This window comes from Ovis aries, chromosome X (genome assembly GCF_016772045.2).
Source record: "Ovis aries strain OAR_USU_Benz2616 breed Rambouillet chromosome X, ARS-UI_Ramb_v3.0, whole genome shotgun sequence".
Lineage (NCBI taxonomy): Eukaryota > Metazoa > Chordata > Mammalia > Artiodactyla > Bovidae > Ovis > Ovis aries.
Window position 1 is genome coordinate 1,930,436 of NC_056080.1, and position 15,786 is coordinate 1,946,221.

Below are 15,786 nucleotides of genomic sequence, written 5' to 3' on the forward strand. Positions count from 1 at the left end.
TGTCTCATGCATCGAACCTGCACTGGCGATCTGTTTCACATAAGGTAATATACATGTTTCAAGGTTATTCTCTCAAATCATCCCACCCTCGCCTTCTCCAAGAGAGTCCAAAAGTCTATTCTGTACATCTGTGTCTCTTTTGCTGTCTTGCACACAGGGTCATCATTACCATTTTTCTAAATTCCATATATATGTGTTAGTATACTGTATTGGTGTTTTTCTTTCTGACTTACTTCACTCTGTATAATAGGCTCCAGTTTCATCCACCTCATTAGAACTAATTCAAGTGTATTCTTTTTAATGGCTGAGAAATATTCCATTGTGTATAGGTACCACTGCTTTCTCATCCATTCGTCTGCTGATGGACATCTACGTTGCTTCCATGTCCTGGCTATTGTAAGCAGTGTTGCAGTGAACACTGGGGTACCCGTGTCTCTTTCAATTCTGGCTTCTCGCCAGATATTTTGTATCAAAAGGACACTGCAGACTTCTCCTTGAAAGTCCCAAGTAGAGGTTAATTATGAACAGTGATGGCAAGTTGTATTCCCAGACGCTCCATTATTTTCTGACTGCACGCGAACTGTGGTGCATCGCAGGGCATAAAGTACAGTAAACAGACGAGGACGCCCTGCTGCACCGTCTGGTATCGGCATTCTGTCCTCCTCACGGGCAGTTGCCACGACGTCTGATAATAACATAAGAATTTTGCACTTCCCTGGCGGCTCAGCGGTAAAGAATCCACCGGCTGATGCAGGAGGCGCGGGTTCCACCCTGAACCAGGAGGACCCCACAGGCCGCCCAGCAGCTCAGCCCGGAGCCCCCACTACTGGAGCCAGCACACCCTAGAGCTTGTGCTCTGCCACAAGAGAAGCCCCCGCAATGAGGAGCCTGGAGCACAGCAACTACGGAGCAGCCTCCCACTCCCTGCGACTAAACACGAGCCCACGTAGCAAGGAAGACGAAGCAGAGCCAAAAACAAACAAGCACAATTATTACCAAAAAATCGCCACTCCTCACAACAGCACTAGCAGATAGCCTCGTTTCTTGAACACTGAACCCTCTGAAAGCAATTTATGTAAACTTTAGGACTTTAGGATCCACCCCTTACGATCACAGGAATTATTTTGCCTATTTCACGGTAAAGGAAAATGAGACTCCCAGAGTTTATACAGGTTGCCCCAAGGTACCCGTCCAGACGGTGTATTAAAAAGGAGAGACATCTCTTTGCCAACCAAGGTCTGTATAGTTACAGCTATGGTTTTTCAAGCAGTCATGTACGGACGTGACAGTTGGACCATAAAGAGGCCTGAGCACCAGAGAACTGAGGTTTTCAGATTGCGGTGCTGGAGAAGACTCTGGAGAGCCCCTTGAACAGCAAGGAGATAAGCAGTCAATCCGAAAGGAAATCAACCCTGAACATTCATTGGAAGGACTGACGGTGAAGCTGAAGCTCCAATACCTCTGGTCACCTGATGCAAAGAGCCAACTCACTGGAAAAGACCCTGATGCTGGGAGAGGTTGAGAGCAGGAGGAGAAGGCAGCAACAGAGGATGAGATGGTTGGATGGCATCAGCGACTTGACAGACGTGAGCTTGAGCAAGCTCCTCGAGATAGTGGAGGAGAGAGGAGCCTGGTGTGCCGCAGTCCATGGGGTTACAGAGAGTCAAACATGACTTTTAGGGACTGAACAACTACCAACAACCCATCCAGCAGGGGCCACGGGTGACGAGAAGCTGATGAACCTGCAGCTCGAGAGCTGGGCTATCATAACCTTCCCATCGTGTGCCCACTATGTCTATGTCAGGAACACAACAGGTACACAACCATCTTTAAGCCAGCAGGTGACATGCACACAAAGATAATAACGTTTCATGATAACGAAATTCTAATTGGTAAGGTGCTTTCCTGCTCCCATAGGCCTCAGAGCTTAAGAACAGGGATTGAGGTCTTCGCTGGTGGCCCAGTGCTTAAGACTCTACCTTGCAGGGCAACCGGACACTTATACGTGGTGCTCTCTACCTGGTCCAGGAAGATCCTACGTGCCGTGGAACAGGTGAGCCCACATGCCAGAAGTACTGAGCCCAGAGGCTGCGAGTGCTGAAGTGTGTGCACCCGAGGGCCTGTGCTCCCCAACAAGAGAGAGGCCCCCACAATGAGAAGCCTGCACAAGGTAAGCAGAGAATAGGCCCTTTGTGGCAACTAGAGAAAGCCCACACACAGCAGTGAAGACCCACCACAAGCCAAAACAATAAAAAAGAGTGACTGAGAATCAGCGGAAGACAAAAGGTTCGACATGATATGCACAAATGAAGGTATTGATGAATTCATAGTCTATGAGAATTTTGCAAATTTCTGGCGCTGAAATGTATTCATCTGACAGTCAATTCCTAGGCAGGTTGATAAGAAGTGCGGGGGTCCCCGAGGAGAGAGGGATCTGGGGGTCTCGAGGAGGGGATAGTAAAGTAAAGTAGTCACTCAGGCATGCCTGACTCTTTGCAACCCCATGGACTGTAGCCTACCAGGCTCCTCTTTCCATGGCATTTCCCAGGCAAGAGTACTGGAGTGGATTGCCATTTCCTTCTCCAGGGGCTCTTCCTGACCCAGAGATCGAACCTGGGTCTCCAGCATTGCAAGCAGACGCTTTGCCATCTGAATCACCAGGGAAGCCCAGAGGAGCTAGGGGTCTGGAATTCTCAAAGAGAAGGAAAGAAGAAACTTTTTTTTCCCCCCTCTACATTCCTTAGTCTTAATCACATAAAACCGCTGGTTTCTTTTTTTTCCTTTAAGCCGGGAACTGATGGTTACCCAACAAACAACTCAGTTTAAACTCTGTACTAGGGATTATATGGAGAAGGAAATGGCAACCCACTCCAGTGTTCTTGCCTGGAGAATCCCAGGGATGGCGGAGCCTTGTAGGCTGCCGTCTATGGGGTTGCACACAGTCAGACACGACTGACGCGACTCAGCAGCAGTAGCAGGGATTATATAACAACAATATATCCTGCTTGAGGACAGTTTCTCCTTCCTGAGAACCTTCTGCCTAATCCTGATATCTTAGAATGTGTATTATGGGAGTGGGTCTGGTAAAATTTTTACAACCTTGAGACATTCTTTTGACTTGTAATAGCTAATTAAAAAGTATGTAATTCCCTTGCCAAAGACTAGGAAGTGGGGCACGTCCCACCTCCTTCTGATGTCTATGTCAGAAGCTTTCTCTGACCCTTTCCACTGTAGTAAAAGCGTCTGCCACACAAGAGCCCCGAGTGGTCAAGCCTGGTCTCTGGTCCCAAAGCTGAATCTTCTTCAGAGATCAAGAATCCGACACCGTTCATCCTAAGCTATCATATCTTGTATCTTGATGTTGGTGCTTAATAGGAAAAAAAAAAAATCATTTCACAAGCATTTGGGTCATTTTGTAAATTGAGTGTGTGGTTAATGGAGAGTGAATTCCCTGAATTAGTGCTTCCCTGACTTGTCTGATGATAAGAAGCAGTCTGGGGCACTTGTAAAAAGTACTGATCCTTGGAATATCAAGCCTGGGAACAGCAAAGGTAAGAATCACTTTCCTGCTTTGCTTAGTCTATCAGTTGACTAATCCCTGTTGATTCAGGACAAGCAGAGAAAGGCACACACAAAAACAAAGACAAAAATAACAACAACAACAAAACACTGTCTCTGGTCCCTCAGTTGCTTTCACCAAAAACATTAAAAAACAGAGAGAGAGAGAAACAGACATCTGTCCATCGATATATTGCATCTGCAATTTAGCAAATTTCCAAAGACCAAATATATTAATTTGTCAACTTGACTGCTTCATAGGAGGGGAAAAAATCCCCCAGGCATATAGATGGTTTTGTAAAAATTTCCATCCAGATCTTGATATCAACTATGTAAGTGAAAAGGTTACTCTGTGAAACCTTCCTAAGTTTGAAGATGATAAGAAGTTCCCATTGGAGGGAGGGGATATAGTTATACTTACGGCTGATTCACCTTGCTGTACAGCAGAAGCCAACACAACATTGTCAAGTAATTATCCTTCAATTAAAAATTTAAAAAAAATTTTTTTTTCACTGCCCAAGAATTACCTTTAAGAAAATTTGCTTTTGTCAGAAAAGCAAAATCACCTTCTTTATTCTATGAAGACAATGCCATTCAATTAGAGAAAAACTGTCAGGGTACAAGATGCTGAATGTGTTTCAGACTAACATTATCAACATTTAAACTATTCTGGATACTAGGCTACCCTCAAAAGCTCAAGAGCACAAGCTTTTCTTGTAGCCTCCACCTCTGACTCCTTGCACCAACCATGTATATAGTTTATAGATTCCACGGTTTGAAGGTTCAGAGACACCTTCATAAAGTGTCTCTACCTCATAGAGATAGATCCAAAATATTACAATGAAAAAAGCACAAAATATATGATGTCCCCCCCTACCAAGAGTGATAGTCATTAGCATAAAACAGTAGGCTATCACCTCCAAAGACATCAGGCATTACAACTGTCAATGCAGGATGTAAAATAAATATGCATTAAATATCTAAAAAAAAAAAAAGAATTAACAACATAAGAAACAAAATATCATAAAAATAGCCAGGAAGATTTTTGAGAGATTAGCAAGCAAAATTTTTAAGGGAAAAAAAGAGATAGTTCAAAGTAAAAAAAAAAAAAACTAAACTAAAACTAAATGGAAGAATTAGAGACTAAGATAGCTGAAGAGAATGCTAATAGATTATAATATGCTGCTGCTAAGTCACTTCAGTCGTGTCCGACTCTGTGCGTGCCTATAGACGGCAGCGCACCAGGCTTCCCCGTCCCTGGGATTCTCCAGGGAAGAACACGGGAGTGGGTTAGATTATAATATAGATGTATACAAACAATGCAGAGTGAACTACAGAAAAATGAAGTCGAAAAATTAAGTGAAAGTTTTAGATTCCACTAACTAAATATATAAAAAGATCCAAAATATATTTAAACGGATTTTTTTAAATGCAAAAGAGGCAACATTAAAAGAAAATAGTGGAGAACTCTGCAGCTTTGGTGAAAGACAAAGATATTTAGAATCAAAGACCAATCAGTTTCAAGCTGCAAGATTAAAAAGAAAGTCGAATCATGTTCTAGCCAAATTGGTAATATCAAACACAAGGAGACAGAAATTTTGACGGTAAAATGCAGGTAATAGAAAAATATATATGTAGTTCATGATTCCTGTGCTATGAACTCAAAGCAGTTGAAGACATAAAATCAACTCAAGAAAACTATTCAAAGAAAGTGAAAAGATGGTGATAATAAAGATAGCACCAACTGACGGAGAAAAAGACATGAAACAGAGCTAGAACAGAGCTGAGTGTTCAGTTTTTTAACAGAAGGGTAAAATTAAGAATCATCTGGAAAACTGTCCCAGGAAAAAAAAAATGAAGCACACATAACTGATGATGGAAATGAACTGGGAAGATGACTACGTTATAGTCAATATTTCAAAATCTCAGTCGTACACATTCCCTTAAAAGCATTCAGTTCAGTTCAGTCGCTCAGGCGTGTCCGACTCTTTGCAACCCCATGAATCGCAGCATGCCAGGCCTCCCTGTCCATCACCAACTCCCGGAGCTCACTCAGACTCACGTCCATCGAGTCCATGATGCCATCCAGCCATCTCATCCTCGGTCGCCCCCTTCTCCTCCTGCCCCCAGTCCCTCCCAGCATCAGAGTCTTTTCCAATGAGTCAACTCTTCGCATGAGGTGGCCGAAGTACTGGAGTTTCAGCATCATTCCTTCCAAAGAAATCCCAGGACTGACCTCCTTCAGAATGGACTGGTTGGGTCTCCTTGCAGTCCAAGGGACTCTCAAGAGTCTTCTCCAACACCACAGTTCAAAAGCATCAATTCTTTGGCGCTCAGCCTTCTTCACAGCCCAACTCTCATCCATACATGACCACAGGAAAAACCATAGCCTTGACTACACAGACCTTAGTCGGCAAAGTAATGTCTCTGCCTTTGAATATGCTATCTAGGTAGGTCATAACTTTCCTTCCAAGGAGTAAGCGTCTTTTAATTTCATGACTGCAATCACCATCTGCAGTGATTTTGGAGCCCCCGAAAAATAAAGTCTGACACTGTTTCCACTGTTTCCCCATCTATTTCCCATGAAGTGATGGCACCAGATGCCATGATCTTCGTTTTCTGAATGTTGAGCTTTATGCCAACTTTTTCACTCTCCACTTTCACTTTCATCAAGAGCACTAAGAAAAACTAAAAAAAAAAACTAAAATCCTACATTATCAGATACACATTAAATAAAAATGGTATCACTACGTTTCTGTATAAAGTGTGCATGTGTTATATTTCACAAGGAAAAAAAAACCAGAAAATAAATATTACAGCAAGGTAGAAGGATACAAGATTAACATACAGAAATCAACTAATTTCTTTAATAATGAAACGTAAGGGAATGCAGAAAAAAATGATGCATTTTAGAATTGCACCAACAAATAAAATACGCAGAAAAGAAATGTCACAATGTGACCAGAGCTTGCTAGGTTCCTTCTTTCCTTGGTTTGTGATGCAATCAAAAAACTCTTCCATGCAGCCAAGAGAGGAGCCAATAGCCATATATAGGCCCTTTCTGTTCTTGCTGTTCAGCTGCTCAGTCGTGTCTGACTCTTTGTGATGCCGTGGACTGCAGCACCCCAGGCTTCCCTGTCCTTTACCATCCCCTGGAGCTTGCTCAAACTCACGCCCACCGAGTGGGTGATGCCATCCAACCATCTCATTCTCTGCCATCCCCTTCTCCTCTTGCCTTCAATCTTTCTCAGTCATGTCCAACTCTTTGTGACCCCATGGACTGTAGCCCACCAGGGCTCCTCTGTCCCTGTGATTCTCTAGGCAAGAATACTGCTGCGGGTTAACCAATTCCTTCTCCAGGGAATCTTCTTGACCCAGGACTCAAACCTGGGTCTCCAGTATTGCGGGCAGATTGTTTACCAGAATCTGAGTGAGCCACAGGAAGTCCCATAGAGGCACTTATATTCATTAAAACTGGGCTTCCCTGGTGGGCCAGTGGTTAAGAATTCACCTTCCAATGCAGGGGACATGGGTTCCATCCCTGGTCCGGGAAGATCCCACGTGCCTGGGGGCAACAAAGCCAGTGCTTGGCAATGACTGAAGCCAGTGAGTCACAGCAAGAGAAGCCCGTGAGTCACAAGAGAAGCCACCGTAACGAGCAGCCCACACACAACAACTAGAGACCAGCCCCTCCCTCACAGCAAAACTAGAGAAAGACCCAGCATGCAGCAATGAAGACCCAGCGCGGCGAAAACCGAAACAATTAAGAAAAAAGATTCTTAATTCATTACTTACAATTCAATAAAACTTAAAGCTCACTTCTTGAGTCATGGTAGGCACAGTTCAAATACTCTCCTTTCCACACGCAGCTGGTAAAAGGTATTTTGGGAAACAGATGCTGGACTAGAATCCATCACGGAGAAATTCACAGGTGAGACAGTCAAACGGAGTCCCTGAGTAGCATAAGGGTCTTTCAGGAGGTCAGCAAACTTTTCTGGACAGAGTTAGAGACTCAGTATTGTAGGCTCTGTAGGCCAAAGAATCTTTTTTTCACAGCTCAACACTGCTGTCTAAGAAACGTCTTTTTTTAGGTCTTTTGTCTTACAAAAGTCGCCACAGACTGCTCACCCAGGAGTGTCCATGACTGTCTTCCAATAAAACTTTATTGACAGTACAGGCAAGGGGCCAGACTCATCCCAGAGGCTGTAGTGTGCCAACGCCCACAATAGCGGGATGGCCATTCAATGAGCAGAGTGCTTTCTCATTTCCTCGGACTGCTCTTCTGCTAACAGGAGAAAATGACTGCATGACAGTAAATTAATATTTTATTCTCCACCCCCCATAGTACTTCCCTGGTGGCTCAGATGGTAAAGCGTCTACCTATAATACAGGAGACTCGGGTTCAATCCCTGGGTTGGGAAGATCCCCTGGAGAAGGAAATGGCAACCCACTCCAGTACTCTTGCCTAGAAAACTCCCACAGACAGAGGAGCCTGGTAGGCTACAGTCCATGGGGTCACAGAGTCAGACACGACTGAGCTACTTCACTTTCACTTTCCCCATAGTACTTGCCAAAACACAACATATTCAACAAAAAAGAAAAAAAAAATCAGACCAGGACCTTTTTTTTCTCTCTGTCTCTCCCACAAAAGCTGTCCTGTCCTCTAAATGTGAGTAAAGCCAGCTCTGATGTTTATCATCTCTTTCCCCGGTACCACAGTTCACAGACTCCACTAAAGAATGCACCGGGCTGGCTTGAAATCGAAGCTACCTGGGGAAGGTCACATCCCTTAAACACACAAATGTTTTTCAGTCGGAACGGGGCTCCCGAGGCGAGCAGCGGTGATGGGAGGCTGCCACTGGGGAGCCCTGCTGGAAACGCGTCAGCAGCTTGTTAGGCAGAAACCCTTGACGTCTGCCTCCCCCGTCTTGACGTCTGCCTTCCGCGCCTCGTCACGAGCCTCCTGCGGTCACTGGTCCTGTGTTCTCCACGTGTGCCTCACTCCAGCGAGAAATAAAAGCTCTCTTCCCTCTAGACTGGCACAAAGACACTGTCTGGAAAGGCTTTAACTCAGAGCTCAGGGCGTACAGATTTCACAAGCCTCCCCCGATCTCCCCAGGCCAGCCTCGAAGAGATTAATTTAGCAGAACCCTTGGGGCCGCCCCCCCACCTAGAGATAGAAACACTTGAGGCTCTGGACCCTCTACCAACAGCAGGGCTTGCAGGTACATGAATGGAAAACTACTCAGCAAACGTGAACACAACAAAACGACACAGACAAAGCTCACGTTTACTGAGAAAAAAATTCTGAACCACGGGGATTTCATTTACATGTAGGGCCAGGTGTCAGGCATGGGTTTCCCTATAAAACCAGCATGAAACTGGTTTTTTTTTTTTTTTAAATTTTATTTATTTTTGGCTGCCCTGTGTCTGTCGCTGCACGCAGACATTTCTCGAGTTGCCGAGGGCCAGTGCTATTCTTCGTTGTGGTGTCTGGGCTTCTCCTTGAGGGGCTTCCCTTACTGTGGGTAAGGGTTCACAAGCTTCAGTATTTGCAGCTCTGAGGCTCAGTAATTTGGCTCCCAGGCTCTAGACCACAGGCTTAGTTGCTCCGCAGAGTGTGGGATCTCCCCAAATCAGGATCCAACCAGCGTCTCCTGCATTGGCAGGTGGGTTTTTTTCTTTTTTAATCACTGAGCCAACAGGAAAGCCTGTGACACCATCTTCACCATACCTGCTACACCCACCGCCACGTACATCAGTTTTCCCAACTGCTCGTTAATGAAGAAAAAAATCTATGTGTGCAGAGAAAAGCCAAGGGCAACAATGACAACATCTGGGCTGCACATTTAGGAAACGTGCATTAAAACTGGTCAAAAATTGGGGGCAGTATTTAGTAACCTCTGCTATGAGCTTTGTGCAAAGTTATAGCTGCTGAAGACATAAATAACCTTCCTGCTGACACTGCCATCTGACTGCGCCTCTGTTACCGGGTGTCTCTTAACCACATACTGAATCCTCAGAAATGCCTTAAATACAAACATATATACATTATACATATCTATGAGAAAGCCGCTCAGTTGTATCCAACTCTTTGCGACCCCATGGACTATACAGTCCCTGGAATTCTCCAGGCCAGAATCCTGGAGTGGGTAGCCTTTCCCTTCTCCAGGGGATCTTCGCAACCCAGGGATTGAACCCAGGTCTCCTGCATTGCAGGTGGATTCTTTACCCACCTGCAATTTTCGGAAAGCCCCAAAATACTCTCTCTCTATATATATGTGTATATATATATACACACACAGATAGATGACAAATACACATGTAAATACTATAGACATGATTGAGACACACATGTACATACATGATAGATAGGAATAGAATAAATTAGCATTTATTGAACACGGTTGTTGTTGTTTAGTCGCTCAGTCATGTCTGACTCTCTGTGACCCCATGGACTGTAGCCCACCAGGCTACTCTATCCATGGGATTCTCCAGGCAAGGATACTGGAGTGGGTTGCCATTTCCTCCTGCAAGGGATATTCCTAATCCAGGGGTCAAACCCATGTCTCCTCCATTGGCAGGCAGATTCTTTACAGCCACCACGGAAGCCCCTATTGAACGCTGCAAAGCCTCAAAGTCTCTGTATATAATCTATTTTTCAATTGTCCAGATAAAGAAATTGAAGCTCACAGAAGTTAAAATAGAATCAGATCACGCAGCTAGGAAGTAAATGGCTTGTATATCTAACCCTTGACTTGCTTGGAACTTATGTACAATTATCAATTCTTATAGGATATATTATATTTAGATGAGATAGCTTAGGGCTATGAATTGCTTCTGCATAAAAACTGCTACCTTGATGAGACTTCCCTGCTGGTCCAGTAGCTAAGACTCCAAGTTCCCAATGCAGAGGGCCTGGGTTTCATCCTCAGTCAGGCAGCTAGATTCCCACATGCTGCAACTAAGACAAATTTTTTTTTAAAGCTGCCGCCATAATACATGGGACTTCACAGGCAGCTCAGCGGTAAAGAATCTGCCTGCAACGCCCGAGATGCACAAGACGCTGGTTTGATCCCTGTGTTGGGAAAATCCTCTGGAGGACGGCATGATAACCTACTCCAGTATTCTTGCCTGGAGAATCCCACGGACAGAGGAGCCTTGTGGGCTACAGTCAGTGGAATCGGAGAGTCAGACACAACGGAAGTGACTGAGTATGCCTGCACACACCATAATACATATATGTGTGTGTATATATATATATATACACACATTTATGTGTGTGCATAAGTATGTGTGAATACATACACACACATACTCATTTTCTGTCAAAGACTTCCTTCATTTCACATAAAGTCGAAGTCAGATGCTCTTACAATTCAAGATGAATCAGGAATGGGAAAGATCTTTACCAGATCCAGCATGGAAAGAGCTGTCTTTCAAAAGTTTCATTGATTGATTTAGAGTAGGTATAGGTCGATCTTGTCTTTACATCTTCAGGAGAGGCTCAGGAGAAGTCTTACGTGCAAACATGTTGGAGAAAAGGAATAGAAATGCAGGTGGTTGGGAATCCTGGGTCAGCCGGGACTCACCCCTCGCTACGCCTGATGAGTTTATTTTATATTGATTCCGTTTTGGCTGTGCTGGGTCTTCACTGCTGCGGCAGAGAGCTGGGGGGTGGGGTGGGGGGGGGCTACTCTTTGCTGCAATGCTTGGTCTTCTCATTGCTGTGGCCTATCTTGTTTCATAGCACAGGCTCCAGGGTGCAAGGGCTTCCATAGTGGAAGGTCCCAGGCTCCAGAGCACACGCTGAGCAGTTGTGGCTGAGCTGCCTTGAGGCAAGTGGGGATCTTTCCAGTCCAGGGACGGAGCCCGTGTCTCCTGCCCTGGCAGGGGGATTCTTTACTGCCACCAAGGACACCCTCCTGATGAATTTAAACGAGGTGGTTCTCGGGAGGAGCCCTAAGGTACTGCCCACACCCCCATCCTCGCCTGCCTCTGTTGCTTCAACGTGCCTCTGCGCCTCTAGGCCTGGCCCCTACCCACATTCAGTGCAGATGACTTTTTCTCCTCTTTCCTCTCTCAATCCATCACCTTTTTAAATGTCAAGATAAGAATGTTCCTGGCCACTTTCCCAGTCTTTTCAGTGAGTCAGCAGTGCATCTGTATCTGCAGAGGGCGGACAAGCACAGTCAGATGGATACGGGACACTCTCTTCTGAATTTGTCTACATGTATCACTCTGATCTGCTAGCTTTAGCTGCTACATTAGAAGCTGACCTAATTAGTCCTTTCAATCAGCCTTGCAGCTGGGGAGATGTGTGTGTGTTGCAAGCATTTATAATCAGCTCTAATGTCAGTTCCGAATGTAACAGAAGCCGCTGGTTGGCCAACGAGCAACTCTGCTAAGACTTTCTAAGCTTTATCTTGCTGTTGTTCAGTTGCTAAGTCGTGTCAAACTCGTCAACCCCAAGGGCTGCACCACACCAGGCTCTCTTGTCCTTCACTATTCCTGGAGTTTGCTCAAATCCATGTCCATCGAGCCGGTGATGCCATCCAACCATCCTATCCTCTGTCGTCCCCTTCTCCTCCTGCCCTCAATCTTTCCCAGCATCAGGATGTTTTCAAATGAGTCAGCTCTTCGCATCAAGTGTCCAAAGTATTGGAGCTTCAGCTTCAGCATCCAATGAATATTCAAGGTTGATCTCACTTAGAATTGACTGGTTTGATCTCCTTGCGGTCCAAGGGACTCTCAGGAGTCTTTTCCAGCACCACAATTTAAAAGCATCAATCAATCAATTAAAACTTCTATTATTGTCATTATTTTTCTCCAGGTCCCACAGAAACATACATTCTTCGTGAAGGTGCAGAGGTCAACCTTCAGAGTCAAATGTCCGGGTCACATTAAACTAGAATTTCCAGCAAGCAAACTGTCCAGCATTACTGAGGACCTGAGAAGCTGAGAGAGAAACGAACCACATGGCACTTGCGTTGTTTACGAAATGAATCTATTTTCCCTCTCCGTGGTAACCAACTATGTTCAAAAAGCACGTGTATTTTGTGACAAGATCTTTCCCTTCGTTCTTTAGTATGTTTTGGTATTAAAAGCCCAAATATCCCTCAGGGATGCAAAACAGGGGCTTCCCTGGTGGTCCAGTGGTTAAGAATCCGCCTTCCAGTGCAGGAGACGCGGGTTCGATCCCCGCTCAGGGAAGATTTCACATGCCGTGGAGCAACTAAGCCTGCGCCCCACGACTTTTAAAGCTTACGTGCCTTAGAACCTCTGCTCTGCACCAGGAGAAGCCCCCCCAGTGAGAAGCCCCCGCACCTCAACTAGACATCAGTCACCACTCGCCACAACCAAAGAAAGTCACCGTGCAGCAACGAAGATCCACACAGCCAAATAAAATATATATATAAATTTGAAAAAAATAAACAAACAGCGACTCAAGTTTGGTCTTGCTGCTTCTGCTGCTAAATCTCATCTGATCGTCCCGGACCCCAGCTCTCACCTCTGCTCTTACAGTCTTGGTGTCTGCTTGAGTATTTATCAGCTTGAGCATGTTGGTCATCTGTGTCCAATCAGTCATGATCAGCTGGCCCCAAACGTGTTTCCCTGTTCCTCCTCCACTCTGTGTTTCTTCTTCCCAACTTTCTTGCTGGTCACACCACAGCTCTGCCAGTTACTAGGACACTTAGAACGTACGGTTATCTTCGATGGTTCTATTCCCTTTTATTTCTGTTGGCACCAGTTTGCTGCATACCTATTAACATAAAGTGTCGAGCAAGATTTTTTGTGGAATATTCTCTTTTTTTTAAATTTATTTATTTTTCTCTTGATTTATTCCATCCTCTCTTTATCTCAACAGCCAATTCTTTTCTCCTTAGTCAACATGAAAGACTCCTCATTTCAGAGCAGGAAATTTCCCAGAGTCTAAATTCCCAAGTCATTCGTCTGCAAAGCATTCCTGGGCTACCTATGTTCTTGTTCTTAGGGGGGAAAATTAATATTTTTATTTAAATATCAATTCAAATATTATTAAAAATTAAATAATATTTAATATTTCCTACTTCGTGATATCTCTTTGACCTCATTTGCTGTTACAGCTGGTACATTCTGGCACTGCAGAACAATCGTGCATATCACTGCCAACATCATATATTTTATATACTGCATTCCCAACTACGTTATAACAAGTGAAGTGAAGTGAAAGTCGCTCAGTGTCTGACTCTTTGCAACCCCATGGACTATAGGAATTCTCTGGGCCAGAATACTGGAGTGGGTAGCCTTTCCCTTCTCCATGGGACCTTCCCAACCCAGAGATTGAACGCAGGTCTCCAGAATTGAAGGCAGATTCTTTACCACCTGAGCCATAAGGGAAGCCCAATGTTATAAGAACTTTGCAAGTAAAAAGAAGCAAAAAATGTATACTCTTCCTAAACCCAAATGGCTAGCTAGTTCCTTCTAGCCCAGTTTCACCCATGAGCTGTCGAGCTTGCTTTTCCAATTAGATCCCCAACATCTCGGAGTTCAGAGGCCATGAATGACTTCCACAAACCGCAGGAGCCATTACATTAAGCATCTCCCGCTGCCCGACTTTAGAAACCGCAAACTTTTGCCGGGTTATGTGGGGAAATGCCCGAGTTAACCTCACGGGCCATTACTGGACAGTGAGGAATGCAATAGCCATTACCGGACAGTGAGGAATGCAATACTTTGGGCCATCGAGTGCAGCTTCTCCGGTTCAGCCCATTTTGCTGAAAGCACGTGGCTCCACGTGGTTCCTCTCTGACTCGGGCTTTGGACAAGACACCGTGCCGACCAGGTATCAAGTCAGAGCAGGTGTCTGAGCAGCTAGGTGTTTGTAGGTGGCTCTGCTGTTCTGTGGCCTTCCCAGGTGGCACAGTCACAAAGAATCCACCTGCCAATGCAGGAGACGCAGGTTTGATCCGTTCCTGGGTAGGGAAGTTCCCTTGGAGAAGGAAATGCCAACCCACTCCAGGATTCTTACCTGGGAAATCCCACGGACAGTGGAGCCTGGCGGGCAAAGAGTCAGACACGACTTAGCGACTGGACAACAACAGCAACAACCACGAGTGTTGTTCTTCACGGGGCTGTGACATAACCTCCAGGCAGCTCCCTACGGAGAAAGGCACCACGAATGAGATGCAGACGGGGAGTTTTTGGGTGGCCCCACGGGCAAGGCAGGATGGAACGGGAGGGCCTCGGGCTCTCTGGTCTGATCGTATCCAGCAGTTTCTTTCTCAGCGGTCAACAAGTGCTGAGTGTCACAGAGGGGACCCCCTGGGAGAGATGAAAGGCAGCCCTAGGGGATCCCGACCTCTGAAACGTAACCCTTGTGTCATCTTTCAAAGGAGGACTCTTTGAGGGTGAGTGTCATCGGTCACCTTCAAACGGAACCTTTAATGTGTCTGGCTTAGCCCGTGGAATCCGCCCTGTTACTGATGGTTCAGCGATAAGGGCCATTAAGAAAAGACCCCTGTTCGTGGGGGGCCCTGCTGAGGAAGCTGGGGTCTCGGCCACGCACCCATCAGCAGCGGTCCCTGCCCAGGAAGCACGACCCGCTCAGTGGGCGCAGCGGCCCGTGTCAGCCTCAGTCTGCGGCTGCCAGCCGTGCAGGGAACTTCTGAGACTCGGGGGGAGCAAGCTGGCATGCCACAGAACCAGAGCAGGCACCGAGGAGCCAACAAGAGAAACTCAGATGCACACATCCACCCCGCAGTGGGGAACCCCTGCTCTCTGCACCCTCCCCAGACACCATCAGCCTGCTCTGAAAATGACAGAATGATCACAAACCACGGGGCCTGCGGCTTGTAAAGGCAAATAATGCTCGGTGTGGTAGTCGCTCAGTCGTGTCCCACTCTTGGTGTCCCCATGGACTATAGTCCACCATGGTCCTCTGTCCATGGGATTCTCTGGGCAAGAATACTAGACTGGGTTGCCATGCCCTCCTCCAGGGGACCTTCCCGACGCAGGGACTGAAGCCAGTTCTCCCACGCTGCAGGCAGACTCTTGACAGCCTGAACCCACCAGGGAAGCCCTTAGTGGAGATGTAAATCTGCAGTTCATGTAGCCACAAAGGGAATAACGCTAATTTCATCATACACATTTACTCTTTTCAAATTATGTTAAACTGCATTCAAACTGCCCAGGTAATAATACAAAAAAAAAAAAAAAAAGATATTTGTATTCAAATGATCTGCTTCT

At 45.7% G+C, this 15,786-nt stretch overlaps 1 long non-coding RNA gene across 11 annotated transcripts in view; it reads right to left on the reverse strand.

Annotated features, from left to right (window-relative positions):
• The window catches only part of LOC105605336 (uncharacterized), a 327,912-nt gene that overhangs the window by 227,662 nt on the left and 84,464 nt on the right, over positions 1-15,786 (reverse strand). For 9 of the 11 annotated variants that reach the window (XR_009598760.1, XR_009598758.1, XR_009598764.1 and 6 more), the window contains 3 exons: positions 14,570-14,698; positions 13,070-13,321; positions 7,354-7,552 (listed from right to left, as the gene is read on the reverse strand). This is a non-coding gene — a long non-coding RNA (uncharacterized LOC105605336). Of the gene's footprint in view, positions 1-7,353; positions 7,553-13,069; positions 13,322-14,251; positions 14,480-14,569; positions 14,699-15,786 lie in introns of all 11 variants that reach the window. The other 2 variants (XR_009598757.1, XR_009598762.1) reach the window with 2 other exon arrangements.